The sequence below is a fragment of the Podarcis raffonei genome, chromosome 17 (genome assembly GCF_027172205.1).
Source record: "Podarcis raffonei isolate rPodRaf1 chromosome 17, rPodRaf1.pri, whole genome shotgun sequence".
NCBI lineage: Eukaryota > Metazoa > Chordata > Lepidosauria > Squamata > Lacertidae > Podarcis > Podarcis raffonei.
Window position 1 is genome coordinate 8,165,967 of NC_070618.1, and position 14,319 is coordinate 8,180,285.

The window sequence follows — 14,319 nt, forward strand, 5'->3', positions numbered from 1 at the left end:
TGGAAGTAAGCATGGACACCGCAGGGATTTGAACCCCGTCCTGGGAACCAGGAGCGCCGACCACCAGTGTCTTTTGCTTTTTTTTGAGCAATGCAACAAGGGGAAAAGCAAAACCTGAGAGAACATTCTGTGAATCTTCTCTCAGGAAAAAGAAAAACCTTAAGAGTTATGAAGAAATCTGCTGCAAAGGGCTTCCACTTCTGACGAGTCAGGGACTGCAACCTGAAAGAGTCTTAGCAGAGAACAATGTTAGTGCAAAAAGTTGCAGATGGAACACGATAAGAGATTTCTTCCCTAGTAAAGCAAGGGGTACTGACCTTGAACAATGGAATACCATTTTGACTGCCATTTTTGTCTGAAGCTGGATGAGCCATTGATCTTTTGTAATGGTTATAGGGGTTGCTTGTGCGTAAGTTGCCGCCACTCCTGGCTAGTTTACCTGGTTGAACCCTTTCTGTCTGGACAGCCTCTAGCTTCATGGCTGTCTCAGTCGATGGCAGAATCCGTCAGTGGGCGTTTCTTGAACTTCTTCCAGCAAAGAAGTTCTTTGACTCCAAGTCTCCTCCTACTCTCCCTGCGCGGAAGTCTTCTGTGCAGGGAGGGTGTGGGCAGCGGAGCACCCGTGCTCTCTCCGGTGAAGAGTCCTGGAGCCTCCTCTCCGATTCCCCCATCTGACCCCCTTCTCCACTGGTGTTACGCTGATTTCCTTCCCCAGCAGATGGGCTGCCTGCTGGGACCCTCTCCGGCATCCCTCTGGAGCCTTCCCTCCGCCTCTGTCTCCGATGGCAGTTCCCTGACATCTTTGTTGTTGTTGTTTAGTCGTTTAGTCGTGTCCGACTCTTCGTGACCCCATGGACCAGAGCACGCCAGGCACTCCTGTCTTCCACTGCCTCCCGCAGTTTGGTCAAACTCATGCTGGTAGCTTCGCGAACACTATCCAGCCATCTCGTCCTCTGTCGTCCCCTTCTCCTTGTGCCCTCCATCTTTCCCAACATCAGGGTCTTTTCCAGGGAGTCTTCTCTTCTCATGAGGTGGCCAAAGTATTGGAGCCTCAGCTTCAGGCCATTGATCTAGAGGGGCACAAAAGAGAGATAAAATTCAGACTTCAATCTCTGCCATTAAGCTTGGTATGTGGAAAGAGGAAAGATTGCTCAATGCTCACCCTTTTGTTTGTCCATTTGACTTCATGTGTCTGGCAGCTCCTTCTGTTGGTCTGCGATCTAAAGTCACTAGTTTATCCTACCAGCAGGTGAGCCTCAATGTGGTGACACGGAATAGGGCCTCTTCTGACATATACGGAAGAATCCTTTGCTGTAAAAAGTCGCAAACCGTCTTGCCGCAACCTTAAAACGAATGAGGAATCACAGAGTACCATTTTGACTAGATATTGCCTCCCTAGTCAAGCAAGGGATACTCACCTTGATGTGGTTCAGTCAAAGAGTGCCATTTTGACTGCCATTTTTTCAAGAAGCGGATGAAGAGATTAAAAAGGAGAGGCCAGTACAAAAGCATTGCACTGAAAAAGATCACTGAGTTGTCCTCATCCAAAGACTAGTTAGTTTGTAAGGTAAACAAAACTTTAAGACTTTAAAGTGTCTTAGCACAAGAATTGCAGGTGGAAAAGAGATTTTCTCTCCAGCAAAACACGAGATACTCACCTAGAAGCCGCCACCTTTTGAAAAGTCAAAAGTATTTAATAGTTACCTTCAACTGCAGAACTAATTTCCAGGTGTGAAGTTACTGGCAAAGGAAGCTGACTGCTAGACCTGGTTTTAAAATTGGCATTTTAAATGCATTACCTTCAGTGCTGGAGGAACCAAGTTTTTTGTGTGGAGTCAACACTTTGTGTTGTCTGAGCTATGCAGCAAAAAAATAAAATAAAATCCGAAAACCTTGGTTATTACCACCAGAGAACCACGTTATGCATCAGGGATAATTTTGACCGGCCTGTTCCATAGTTACCTTTTGAGATCCATTTCCCATTTCTTTTCACAATCTTGCTGGTTCTGCTGGAAAGGCTTAGTGGAGTTGATGTTCTAGTCTGCTTCCTCATTGGATCCTCACAACAACCCTGTGAGGTAGGTTAGGCTGAGAGATAGAGCGCTTCATGGCAGAGTGAGAATTTGAACTCAAGTCTCCCAGGTCCTAATCCAGCACTCTAGCCACTCTCAGGAACTTCCCTCAGAGAAAGCACTTTTCCTCAGGATCCTGGACTTGCCATGTCCCTGAGCAGTCACTCTCCAGTTGCTACCAGCAGGTTCATCCTCAAAATGCTTTATTTGCCTTTTCAGCAAGTTTTAAACTTACCTGTCTTTCTCTCCTTCCAAGGCAACCTGAGCCCCCATGAAATTAGAAGGAACGGCTTTGTGCTCTCCTTGTCTTCTTTGCCCCCCATATGCACATTTCTAGCTTCAGCAACAAAAAACTCAAACTTTCCCTTCATGAAATGACTTCTCTAGGTGCCTTTTAAAAGAAAAGCCTTCTATTTTTCCTACTCATTTTCGCTCTTCTTTAAGCGGACTTCATATCCATGTACCCTTTCATGTGCTCCTTCTTTTCATCCAAAGTCTCCTTAGTTTGAAGTTTCCTTCATCTTCATTTTCTCTTGGCTTTTCCAGTTAAGTATTTTCATTTTTCTTGATTCTCTTTAAAATCTCCATCTTGGTATTTTTCTAGTTTTTTGTTTTGTTTGTTTGTTTGTAAAATACGTCCACCATGACTTCTGTGACTCTGCAGGAAGAGGTGGCTTCATCTGAGTGTTGTGGGTTCTTCAGACACAACTGTAAAGAGAGGGTGTCAATGAGATGCACCTGGAAGAGACTGGGGTCTTCAGCACCTTTTCTCTCTCCTACAGAAGCAGAGGAACAAAAACAGCAGGTTACCTAAAGCCGCGCAGTCAAAATGCATGTTTCTCTTAATAATACGCTGCTGGGTTTTACTTGATGTATCAAGAGCTCTTACTCACATTGCATCTTGGGAGTTAACAAAACAGCTCTGCCTCAGACACAGTGAACTCTGCGACGTCTGTAAAACAGAAGATCTGGAACAAAAGAAAGAGTGTTGTCCCACCCGCAAGTGTACCTCATTGTGGACCAACACAGGAAAAGGCCTTGACAGTAGAAGTTCCCTTGGAAACAGGAATGGCGGCCACCTGGCGTCTTCAGTTCCCAGCTCATCTGAAAAGAATGACTGAATGACCAATGTTGCTAAGTGCAAGCTTCTTAGGAACTTGTATATTTTATGTATTATTACATCAGTAACCTACCTTTTCTCCAGTGAGTTCATGGCGGTGTGATCGTCCTTCTCCTGTGACCTGAAAAAGTCTTTGCACAAAGAGTTGCAGAAGGAAGACAATATGCCGTATTTTTCGCTCAATAAGACGCACCCGACCATAGGACACACCTAGTTCTAGAGGAGGAGAACAAGAAAAAAAAAGTTCTCTCTTTCTCTGCGCAGTGCCTCTCCACCAAAGCGGCAGGAAATGGAAGGGGCTCTGTTTCTCCTGCCGCTTCGCTGAAGGGCCCTGCGCAGCTTTCCCTCTCTGCGCAGCTCCCCTTCAGCAAAAACCTTGGTTATTATCACCAGAGAGCCATGTTACACATCAGGGGTAATCTTGCCTGGCCTGTTCCATAGTTACCTTTTGAGCTCCATTTCCCATATCTTTTCGTAATCTTGCCGGTTCTGCTGGAAAGGCTTAGTGGAGTTGATGTTCTAGTCTGCTTCCTCATTGGATCCTCACAACAACCCTGTGAGGTAGGTTAGGCTGAGAGATAGAGCGCTTCATGGCAGAGTGAGGATTTGAACTCTAGTCTCCCAGGTCCTAATCCAGCACTCTAGCCACTCTCAGGAACTTCCTTTGGAGAAAGCACTTTCCCACAGGATCCTGGACTTGCCATGTCCCTGAGCAGTCACTTTCCAGTCGCCATCAGCAGGTTCGTCCTCAAAATGCTTTATTTGCCTTTTCAGCAATTTTTAAACTTACCTGTCTTTCTCTCCTTCCAAGGCAACCTGAGCCCACATGAAATTAGAAGGAACGGCTTTGTCCTCTCCTTGTCTTCTTTCTTTTTGTTCCACCTGCACATTTCTTGCTTCAGCAACAAAACAAAAATTTTCCTTCATGAAATGACTTCTCTAGTTGCCTTTTAAAAGAAAAGCCTTCTATTTTGCCTACTCATCTTCCCTCTTCTTTAAGCAAACATCATATCCATGTACCCTTTCATGTGCTTTCTCTTTTCATCCAAAGACTAATTAGTTTGAAAGGTAAATAAAACTTGATTTCCCCTCCTTCACATTCCTTCATTTATCTTCATTTTCTCTTGGTTTTCCATTTTTACTTTTCTTGATGGATTTCTTGATCCATCTTGGTATTTTTCTGAATTTTCAGTTTAAGTTTTGCTTGGCTAAACTCATTTTGAGGGGAGTTTCTCAAGATCCATCATCTGTCTACAATTTACTGTCCCTGTGTTATTAGGATTAAGTCTTCTTTGATCTTCTATTTTCCTTCAGTTTCCTTTTAGTTTAAAATTTAATCTCTCTCCTAAAACTTTTTAGGGACAGATACCTGATTAAGATGCATGCACACAGTATTTGAAATCAACCACGAAAGAGATCACAGGTTAAAATTACCTGTGTCCCTTTTGAAGTTGTAAATGATGAATTTCAGCAGAGTGAAATCCCTTCATTTACTCTAAAAAAAAATCCCAATAGTTTTCAGAAGCAATCTAACTTGAGCTGGTTTCAGTTGCCTTTTCAAACCTGTTTCATCTTCCTAGCCTCCCTCTCCTAATCCCTCTGCCCCTTAATTCCTTCAGCTAGAGGGCTAACACCAGTACTACAGTATAGCCAGAGACAGAATCACTCACTAGAATGCGGCTCGCTCCTTCCGCCACCAGTAGGTCATAACCACACATTAAAAAGTCCCTTGCAGCATTTATACAGTGGGTACAAATGTCTTTATTTTCAACATGGGGTCACTTTGATGGGAAATGAGTATTTTCTTTCCAAATTAAAACATTCTGGAAATACAAGGGAACTGAATTTGAAATCCACCCAAATCTCATGGATTACAAACTACAGGAACATGACCTGCACAGGAGAATAAGGGAAAGACTATGGGAAAAGGGGCTGGCTTGGATCTCAGTCGCCCCCATTGAATTCTGTGGAGCAAAGTAAATGGGCTGTACAGTTGGAAAAGTAATATGGGGTACAGTTGGAAAGGACAGCAGTTGCTTCTCATTCCTATGTATAGAGAACATTATGTGATAGAATGAATGAAGCCTGGGTGCTTGTTTTTAAAAAAGTTGGCTTAAGAAGGAAGAAGGGGGTGGTTAATTTTAAATCATTGCTCCTGTTTGTAGCATACCGGCCGTCTTTCCCTTGAAAATTGCTTTGTTGAAATATAATACCTGGTTGGTGGAGGGGAAGGGTTTGGAGTGACTGAAATAGATGCACAGCTCCACTAATTACAGAAGAAATTTCATTTCACTCTGAAGATTAAAAACCTCAGTGTTTAATGCTTAAGAATGCCTTGTGTGGTTTAAAGTTAAGTGCTCTTTTCTCTCTTCTATCTCTGTCTTAACTTTAACCGCCATGACATGTTTGCATAATTATTGTAACTTGCAAAACCGGATGAATCTTAGCACAATGTGTAAAGTTACTTTCCAGATAAACATCTCTGAAGTTGGACTGTTATTTTACAGGAAAGCAGTTAGAGGTGAAAGACCGTGTGAAATTGCTTTGGATATGGTTTTTATCCTGCTGTAACCACAGTTGTGTAATGCATGACATCATTAATCTGGTTGCCATTGCCAATAGATTTAAATTTCTCCTAATCAAATGCATTCATTTTAAAGGAATTTGCCTTGTTTGGTGCACTTCTTTCTTGCATTGGGCAAGAAAAACATTGCCACTGAGAGAGAGCAGAAGGCTGATCTATAAGATGGTAAAGTGATATTTTCCTTTAACATTTTAGCAGCCACTGGCCCATTTGAAAACGGGGGCTGACTGGCAGTATTCCAGATAAGACCACACTTGACTTGTCTAGCTTGATATCCTAACTACATATAATGTGACTGCAATGAAAGGTTTTTGCTTGAGATGATAGCTTCTTTGCACGACTATTCAGTAGTTCTTCTTTTAATACCTGACAGGAAAATATCAGTGACGTGACAGATGATTTCTCATGGGGAGAAATGTTCCATTAGGGGTCCATCTGGTTCAGTGTTTATATTAGTGCACTCTGGGAGACTGCTAAGATTTGGAATACGGTGTTATTTTGCTCCGTTGTATGTGTAATTTTTATTTATTTATTTTTTTGCATGTGCAACAAATGTGTATCTTTCAAGGCCATGAACAAACATGCCTGAATCCAGATTCTTGTAGTCAGTTCTTGAAGCCTGAAGTGCAGAAGGCAAGAAGGTTCTGCTCAGTTGATCAGGCAAAGGTTGAGATGTGAAAGCCTGGAGGTAAAAATAAAATAAAATAAAGTACAAAGGTGCAGCTGCTTATTTCCCATTTTTTCTGATTCCCCCCCCCCCCCAGGCCTTCACATCTCTAAGCAAGGGTAAGAGGCAGAATCATTTAAATTGTAATGCTAGACTAACGCAATGTGCTGTATGCAGTACTGCCCTTGAAGTCCATATTGATCATGTAGGTCCAGGCATGAGAGCCTCAGGCGAAAGGGTTAAATGTGGCCCTCCAGAATCTCTTTTCTGGCCCTCGGGACTCTTTTCAGGTGACACCCTGCCCTCATGCACAGTTCTTCCCAGGCCACACTCCTCACTTACTTTTCGTCCTCTTTCAATGGCTTTGCCTAGCTGGGACGTGTCCTTGAATCACTGTCATCATTGTCGTCGATTGTATAGGCTACTCAGAGCATAAAGCCGTTGAAACAGTAAAACAGGATAAAACAAGCTCCAAGAACAATAACATTGATTCGGGAACAATAAAACCATCCATCCAAACTCTAGAAAAAACACCCACTGATATTATAAACCGGCCAATAACTTGGACAGGAAGTCCTGGGTGAGCTTTTTTGGAGTGGATGTGCCGCCACCAATTTCAAAACAGTGGGAACTACCTTATCCTGTAATGATGCGTTCACCACACCCCAAACCACCCAAACATGCCCTGCTGGGTAGATTTTATTAACCATAAAGGACAGGGATCAAGGGAGCAACATGGTTAGATGCATCACTGCAAGCGCTTTCTTATAATGCTACAGTGGTACCTCAGGTTAAGAACTTAATTTGTTCCGGAGGTCCGTTCTTAACCTGAAACTGTTCTTAACCTGAAGCACCACTTTAGCTAATGGGGCCTCCTGCTGCCGCCGCGGCGCCGGAGCACAATTTCTGTTCTTATCCTGAAGCAAAGTTCTTAACCTGAGGTACTATTTCTGGGTTAGCGGAGTCTGTAACCTGAAGCGTATGTAACCTGAAGCGTATGTAACCCGAGGTACCACTGTACTTGCTTGCCTGGATGGAATATAAGAGAGGGGTGTGTGAGTCTGTGTAGAAAGTAGACTGTAGTACAAATGTACAGTTTTCCATTTGGTGCTCTGCTAACTTTTGCCCCTGGCCTTGCCCCATGTTGACATGTAGCCCCCCGACATTTCACAGATGAGAGGACAGCCCTCAGTCTGAAAGGTGGTCTCCTGCCACTGCTTCAGTAGATTATAGGGTCTGATCTGGCTATGATTTAAGACCGCAGGTTTTGACCTTGCAAGGACTTGAAGGAACTTGAATCTTTATAGCAAAGAAACCTCTCCTCTCCTTTTGTAGGCAGTATAAGGGCACCTCTTATACAGCGAATAAGAATCATGAGGCATATAAGTGTCCCTAGTGGCTGTTGCTCAGCTCTCAGTTCATTGTCTCTGGAAGTTAGCCAATATCTTAGCTTGGTATTTTCTGGAAATGATGCAAGATGTTTTAATTATAGCATTGTAATATATAAACAGGGGGGAAAACAGTTTTTAGTTTCTTTTCTGTATTTCTTGTAGGTTAGTTCTTTTAATTGTACTGTGGAAACGTCAATTAAAATTTTTAAAAAATTCTACACAGAGAGACGTATATGAATGAAAAGATTGAAGACACTGGGATGTATAAATAATAGAATATGTATTTTAAATGTCATGTTTTTAGTATTCCAAAATGGTTGTTGCTGACACTGTCTCAGAGAGAGGAGAGAGAGAAGGTAATAAATCTGAATAAATAGACCAAAATAGGTTAAAATAGTAGTCAGCGGTCATAATACTTTTAAAGCTTCACATGAGAGGCGATGCTTGGCATTTATTTTGCATTTTTTTTTTTTGCTGCTCAAAGCATTTCATATTGTACAGTATCTCAGTACTTCCTACAAAACCTTGAAGCAGCCCCTAACTGGGCTTTGGCTGAGACCGAGAGGCAATGGTTTGTTTAGGACTAACTTGCGAGTTAATACCGACGAAAGATTTGCATTCACACATTTGACCACTAGGCTGTCTCAGATCTCAGCGCTTGTAGTTGGTCCCTTACCTTTCCCGCCCCGCCCTGGCCACAGTGATCCATGCAACGGTCACCTCCAGGCTTGACTACTGTAATTCGCTCTACGCGGGGCTGCCCTTGAAGCTGTCCCAGAAACTCCAGCGGGTGCAGAATGCTGCAGCGAGGCTCCTCACGGGGTCTCTGCCATGGGAGCATATTCACCCAGTGCTTTTCAAGCTGCACTGGCTCCCGGTAGAGTACAGGGTCAGATTTAAGGTGCTGCTTTTGACCTTTAAAGTCCTTCATGGCCTAGGACCCTCGTACCTACGAGACCGCCTCTCCTGGTATGCCCCACGGAGGACCTTAAGGTTCATAAATAGCAACACCCTAGAGGTCCCGGGTCCTAAGGAAGTTAGATTAGCCTCAACCAGAGCCAGGGCCTTCTCAACACTGGCTCCGGCCTGGTGGAACGCTCTGCCTCATGAGACCAGGGCCCTGCAGGATCTGATTTCTTTCTGCAGGGCCTGTAAGACAGAGTTGTTCCGCCTGGCCTTTGGCTTGGAGCCAATTTGATTCCCTCCCCCTCTTTCTTTTTTCTTTTCCTTTCTCCTCCTGTGATGACGCTATATTTTAATGTTTCAATATTTTAATGTTGTATTTTAATTTTGTTTTTAAGTTGTATTCATTCAACTTATTTTTATTATTGCTTGTTAGCCGCCCTGAGCCCAGCCTTGGCTGGGGAGGGCGGGGTATAAATAAAAATTATTATTATTATTATTATTATTATTATTATTATTATTATTATACTAAAGTACATTAGCCCATCGCCAGCTAACCTTTTATCCTTGGTCCAGCATGAGAACATTGGTAGTCCTCGCACCCTAGTCCTGTGCATTGAGGTCTCCAGGGTGAGTGAACACATATACAGAGAGCATGAATCACAGCGGCAGGCATTCACCCGAATCTACAACTGTATATGCATAGGCATGGGGGTCTGTGTATGATTTAGAAACCTGATTTCCCACCTGCAGAAAGAAAGGCCTATACAGTGGGATACACTTAGTCGACTTTGCCAGTGTGCAACCAACTGCACATTCATCTCCTCCATTCACCCTCAGTACCGGTATGTCATGAGAATAGGGCTCTAGCTTTACATGGTGTTGCTAAGTATGCTGTGGGAATAGCTGGCCTCCCTCCGCTCCTCAATAAACATAAATGAAACTTCACTCATAACGTTGGGTTCTGCTTCAGAATTAGCTAGTTTCTCAAGCCTCCAGTTTTCAGCAATTTCAGTGTTGTTGACTTTCATATAGATTACTTTCATTTTTACGGGGCTCCGTGGGGCAGGCTCTTAAATGCTTATTCAAATATAAAGGAACGAGGTTACCCTTACCAATAATACCACAGTAGTCATTTCAAAAACAAACAAGAAACCCTTGTATTACTATGCTCAGTTTTGTTCTCTCTAATGCCATTTTCTGAAATGCCTCCTATTACTTGCCACTTTTTCATTGTAAACTTCTAAATCGCTTTTAAATCTCAATGCCCCTTTAGACCTACCCCAGTGCCTATTGGTTTTATTTGGTGGGGAGACGAGGGCATTGACTGAAACTAAATGTGCAGGCCAGTGGCATCCAACTTCATGTGGGATGTTCATGTCTACTGTGCTATGTTACCTCTAAATTTTGCGTTCTCATCTAAACCTGCATTCTGCTCATTCGTACTAGATTATGCACATAAAAAGGTAAAGGTAAAGGGACCCCTAACCATTAGGTCCAGTCGTGGCCGACTCTGGGGTTGCTGCGCTCATCTCGCTTTATTGGCCGAGTGAGCCGGCGTACAGCTTCCGGGTCATGTGGCCAGCATGACTAAGCCGCTTCTGGCGAACCAGAGCAGCACACGGAAACGCTGTTTACCTTCCCGCCGGAGTGGTACCTATTTATCTACTTGCACTTCGACGTGCTTTCGAACTGCTAGGTTGGCAGGACCAGGGACCGAGCAGCGGGAGCTCACCCCGTCGCGGGGATTTGAACTGCTGACCTTCTGATTAGCAAGTCCTAGGCTCTGTGGTTTAACCCACAGCGCCACCCGTGTCCCTTTTAGATTATGCACATACTCCTTCCTATTTTAAGATTCACTGATTTCTTGCTTGCTAGCATTTCTCTAAAAGCCCATCTGTGAAAGCCCAGGCAACACACGACGTTTTCCGTCGACAGATGGAGGTGGAAATACAATGACAAAAGTAATGTTGATCTCATTCCAATAAGTATCACTTTGGAAGACTTCCTACACAATTATTTTGGTTCTGTATACTTAGAACTGCCTTTATTTATGCCACTTCTCATACCCTGCCCATGTTTGAACAGCTCAGAAAGTGCCTTGCATGCATGCAGCACCCCAGGTGGTCTCCCATCCGGGCAGCATATGGGACAAGTCCTGCTTAGCTTCAGAAATAGATTTCCATCGTGTGCCTTCTAATCATTCTCTGGGAAGAAACACTCCCTTGCTGCTTTCAAGGGTGGGGGGAATCAAAGCTCTTCCCCAACCATCAACATTCATTAGGAAGTCACAACGTTTTTTTAAAAAGCAAAACATCTATTGCAGGCATATGGCATTATCTCCTACCACAATGTTTTGCTTGGTGCATGGGAAGAACCCCATTCATCAAAGGAGAGTTACATTCAGAGATAAGGAGCTCCTTAAACACATGGAGAAAAACACTGGGTCCCACCCATGGAATCTGTCGTCTTTGCAATTGCATTAATTAATGTTAAGCTGCTCTTTATGATGAAACTGAAATGCTGTAGGTATGAGTGACAAGTGCTACCTCTTTGCCTGCTCCGTCCCCATAATACATTCCTTTACAAAAACCATTCAAACATATGTAATGAGAAGCAGATTTCTTCTGTTGGGACTGCTATTAGTACTGTTGCTGTTTCAGAGAACTAGGGCAGTTTGGGGGCTGAGAGACTGAGTTGGGAGCCAGGAAATATCTGGTTCAGATTTCGAGTTGACCCCTAGACAAGCTCCTCTCTCTCAGTCACAGCCCCCTTCCCGTGGTCTAGAGATCAGACTTACCCCCGTTGTAATGTTTACTAAAATACGTGAAGGAGAACTTGGAGCCGTTCAAAAGCACTGTTACAAATGTTTGATTTGGTTTGTTATATTTCTAAGCCACTTTCGTTCGAATGAATCCTGAAGCGGCTTACAAACAATAAATAACAGTAACGTGATAAAACATAATAGAACAATGCCAAACATCATTAATTAAGATTGGCCCCCGTCTGTGAGCTAAGCTGATCTTGATTCCATATGAGAACGATGAAGAGGTTTAGAATGCAGCATGAATGTCACATTTTGTAAATAAGATGGTTTGAGTTTTGTGTGTCTCCTTACTTGTGAGGAAGTATGTGTTGCTCACATGTGGTGGGTTGAATACCCACAATAAGCAGCTGGTGTTTCTCTTCTGTAATAATTATTCAAGACCATATTCCATAGTTGGAGATTTTGTTGTTGTTTAGTCGTGTCCAACTCTTCATGACCCCATGGACCAGAGCACACCAGGCACTCCTGTCTTCCACTGCCTCCCACAGTTTGGTCAAACTCATGTTGGTAGCTTCGAGAACACTGTCCAACCATCTTGTTCTCTGTCGTCCCCTTCTCCTTGTGCCCTCAAACTTTCCCAGCATCAGGGTCTTTTCCAGGGAGTCTTCTCTTCTCATGATGTGGCCAAAGTATTGGAACCTCAGCTTCAGGATCAGTTGGAAATTAGGCTGTTGGAATTAGTGCTCCTAGCATATTGAATACATTGAGAGCAAGAATCTGAAAATGGTGATCTGATAAGTTGTCTGAGCATCTTTTTAGATTCTTACCTTCTCCTTCCTCACAGTACTATATTGTCAAAACAGATATGTCATTCCACCATGAACATCTCACCTTGTGTTTATTACTAGAGACAGTTGAGTAGTTTTTTAAAGAGAATTCAAAGTAATTTGAGAGAGGCATTGTTTCTTGTGGTGTCTATCAGAGGCAACATGAAACTTTCTTATCGAAGCAGTTCAAAAACTTGCCAGACCTGATTACCAGAGGCAAAAGCAAGAGGAATATGCATGCCATAAGCAGAACTCTTTCCTTGAAACTGTCTGGAGAAAAATGATGTTTGTCTTCAAAGCTGAGCAATAATAACCAAATGTGGATAAAATGAGCAGGTTTTGGTGTTTCTTTCTCAAAGGGAGGTTAGTCCAGGCTCTTCATGCAAACTGGGAAATCTTCCATAAACTATAGCTTCCTGTTTTTCCCCAAACAGGTTAATGGTTTCAGAAGTTGGTTGGGCAACTTGTGGCTTATTTGTCCACTTGCTTGTATGAAGGGAGAAGTGAAGGGACTCTTTGTGTGGCAAAAGCACTCGTACATATCTTGGCTTATTCAGATGAGATACGTTCATCTGAATGCAACCGGTGTTTAATGCAGGTCTTTTTTGAGGCAAGCACAATGCCAAAACCTGCCTCCCATCCCTGGAAAGGCGGGGTCAGAGTTCATCCCTGTATTTGTAAGGTGCCATGCCTTGATTTATTTATTTGTGATATTTATGTAGGCTGCCCAGTAGCATGATTCTCTGGGCACTTTGTGAACATCAAATAATAAAATACAATATTAAAAATCCCAGTCGTAAAACAGTAATTGTAGCATGAAAAACTACCAGCACGTCCTGAGTTATGCCCACATCCTTCCCTTCCACGCTCTTCTATTCCCTCTCATTTACAGGAAATATTACAGAGTTCTTATTATCCATTAGCTTCCTGAAGAAAGTGAAATGTAACCGCTGAGGCAGGTGTATGTTACCTGTGCTTAAGTAACCGTTCTATTAAAGTTTAAAGATCTGTGTGTGAACTTTCAAGGCCTATTAGGAGTATCACTTGCTACCTCACAGGTGACTGAAGAGCAAGCTTTTTTCTGCACTCCCTCTCTCCCTTTCCACTCCCACAATAAAGAGAGGTGGAAACTGTTGTGTACTTCACCCATAATTAATGAATGGTTTTTCATTATTGGGTATGTAGAGCGTTGCTGGTAATTGGAAGATTCAGGGCTCAGTTATTTTATTTTATTTGCTTCTCGTTTTGCTTCAGGTGGCTAGAGATGGCAAGGAAGGGATTCAGATGTAGCCACTCTCAAACAGCGTACCAGACATTAATTCCTAGTTTCCAGTTGGGAGTGGGGTGTAGAATCATTCTGAATGAGCCTCCATACAAAACAATTTTAGCTTTCTGTGCAGGGGTTTGCGTCAGGGAGAGCAGGTCTCTGCAAGTGGTACAGAACAGATACAGTCATACCTTGGCTCCCGAACGCCTTGGGAGTCGAATGTTCCAGCTCCCGGATGATTGAAAACCGGAAGCAAGTGTTCCAGTTGTCAAACGTTTTTTGGGAAGCTGAACATCCGGCACAGGTTCCCCTATTGTCCCTGGTGCACCTGTGCAATTGGAAACCAATTGGAAGCAGCTCTTTGGTTTCCAAACATTTTGGAAGTCAAACGGACTTCTGGAACGGATTCCGTTCAACTTCCGAAGTACAACTGTACTGGTCTTACCTCCTCAGTGGAAACTATGCTGACTTTTCAGAGTACGATAGAACAGTGGCTCTTCAAACTCTGTTCTAGGGAATCCATGGATCCTTGGAGAGTTACCACTTTCAATGATAATTCCACCATCCAACTTGTAGTCTTTGAATTCAGTGCAGAGTACAAAACGACACAGAGATGGTATGGAGAGGGAATACAGAGCTGCTCCATTAACGTGACTGTACAGATAAAAGGGGGCGAGAGCACTTAACTCAATGAGAAATGTGAAAGGCCTTTAAGTGGCAA

The 14,319-nt window shown here is 43.2% G+C and overlaps 1 protein-coding gene across 1 annotated transcript in view; it reads left to right on the forward strand.

The window, feature by feature from the left end:
* Positions 1 to 14,319, forward strand: part of MFHAS1 (multifunctional ROCO family signaling regulator 1) — a 53,551-nt gene that overhangs the window by 16,115 nt on the left and 23,117 nt on the right. The window lies entirely within an intron of this gene.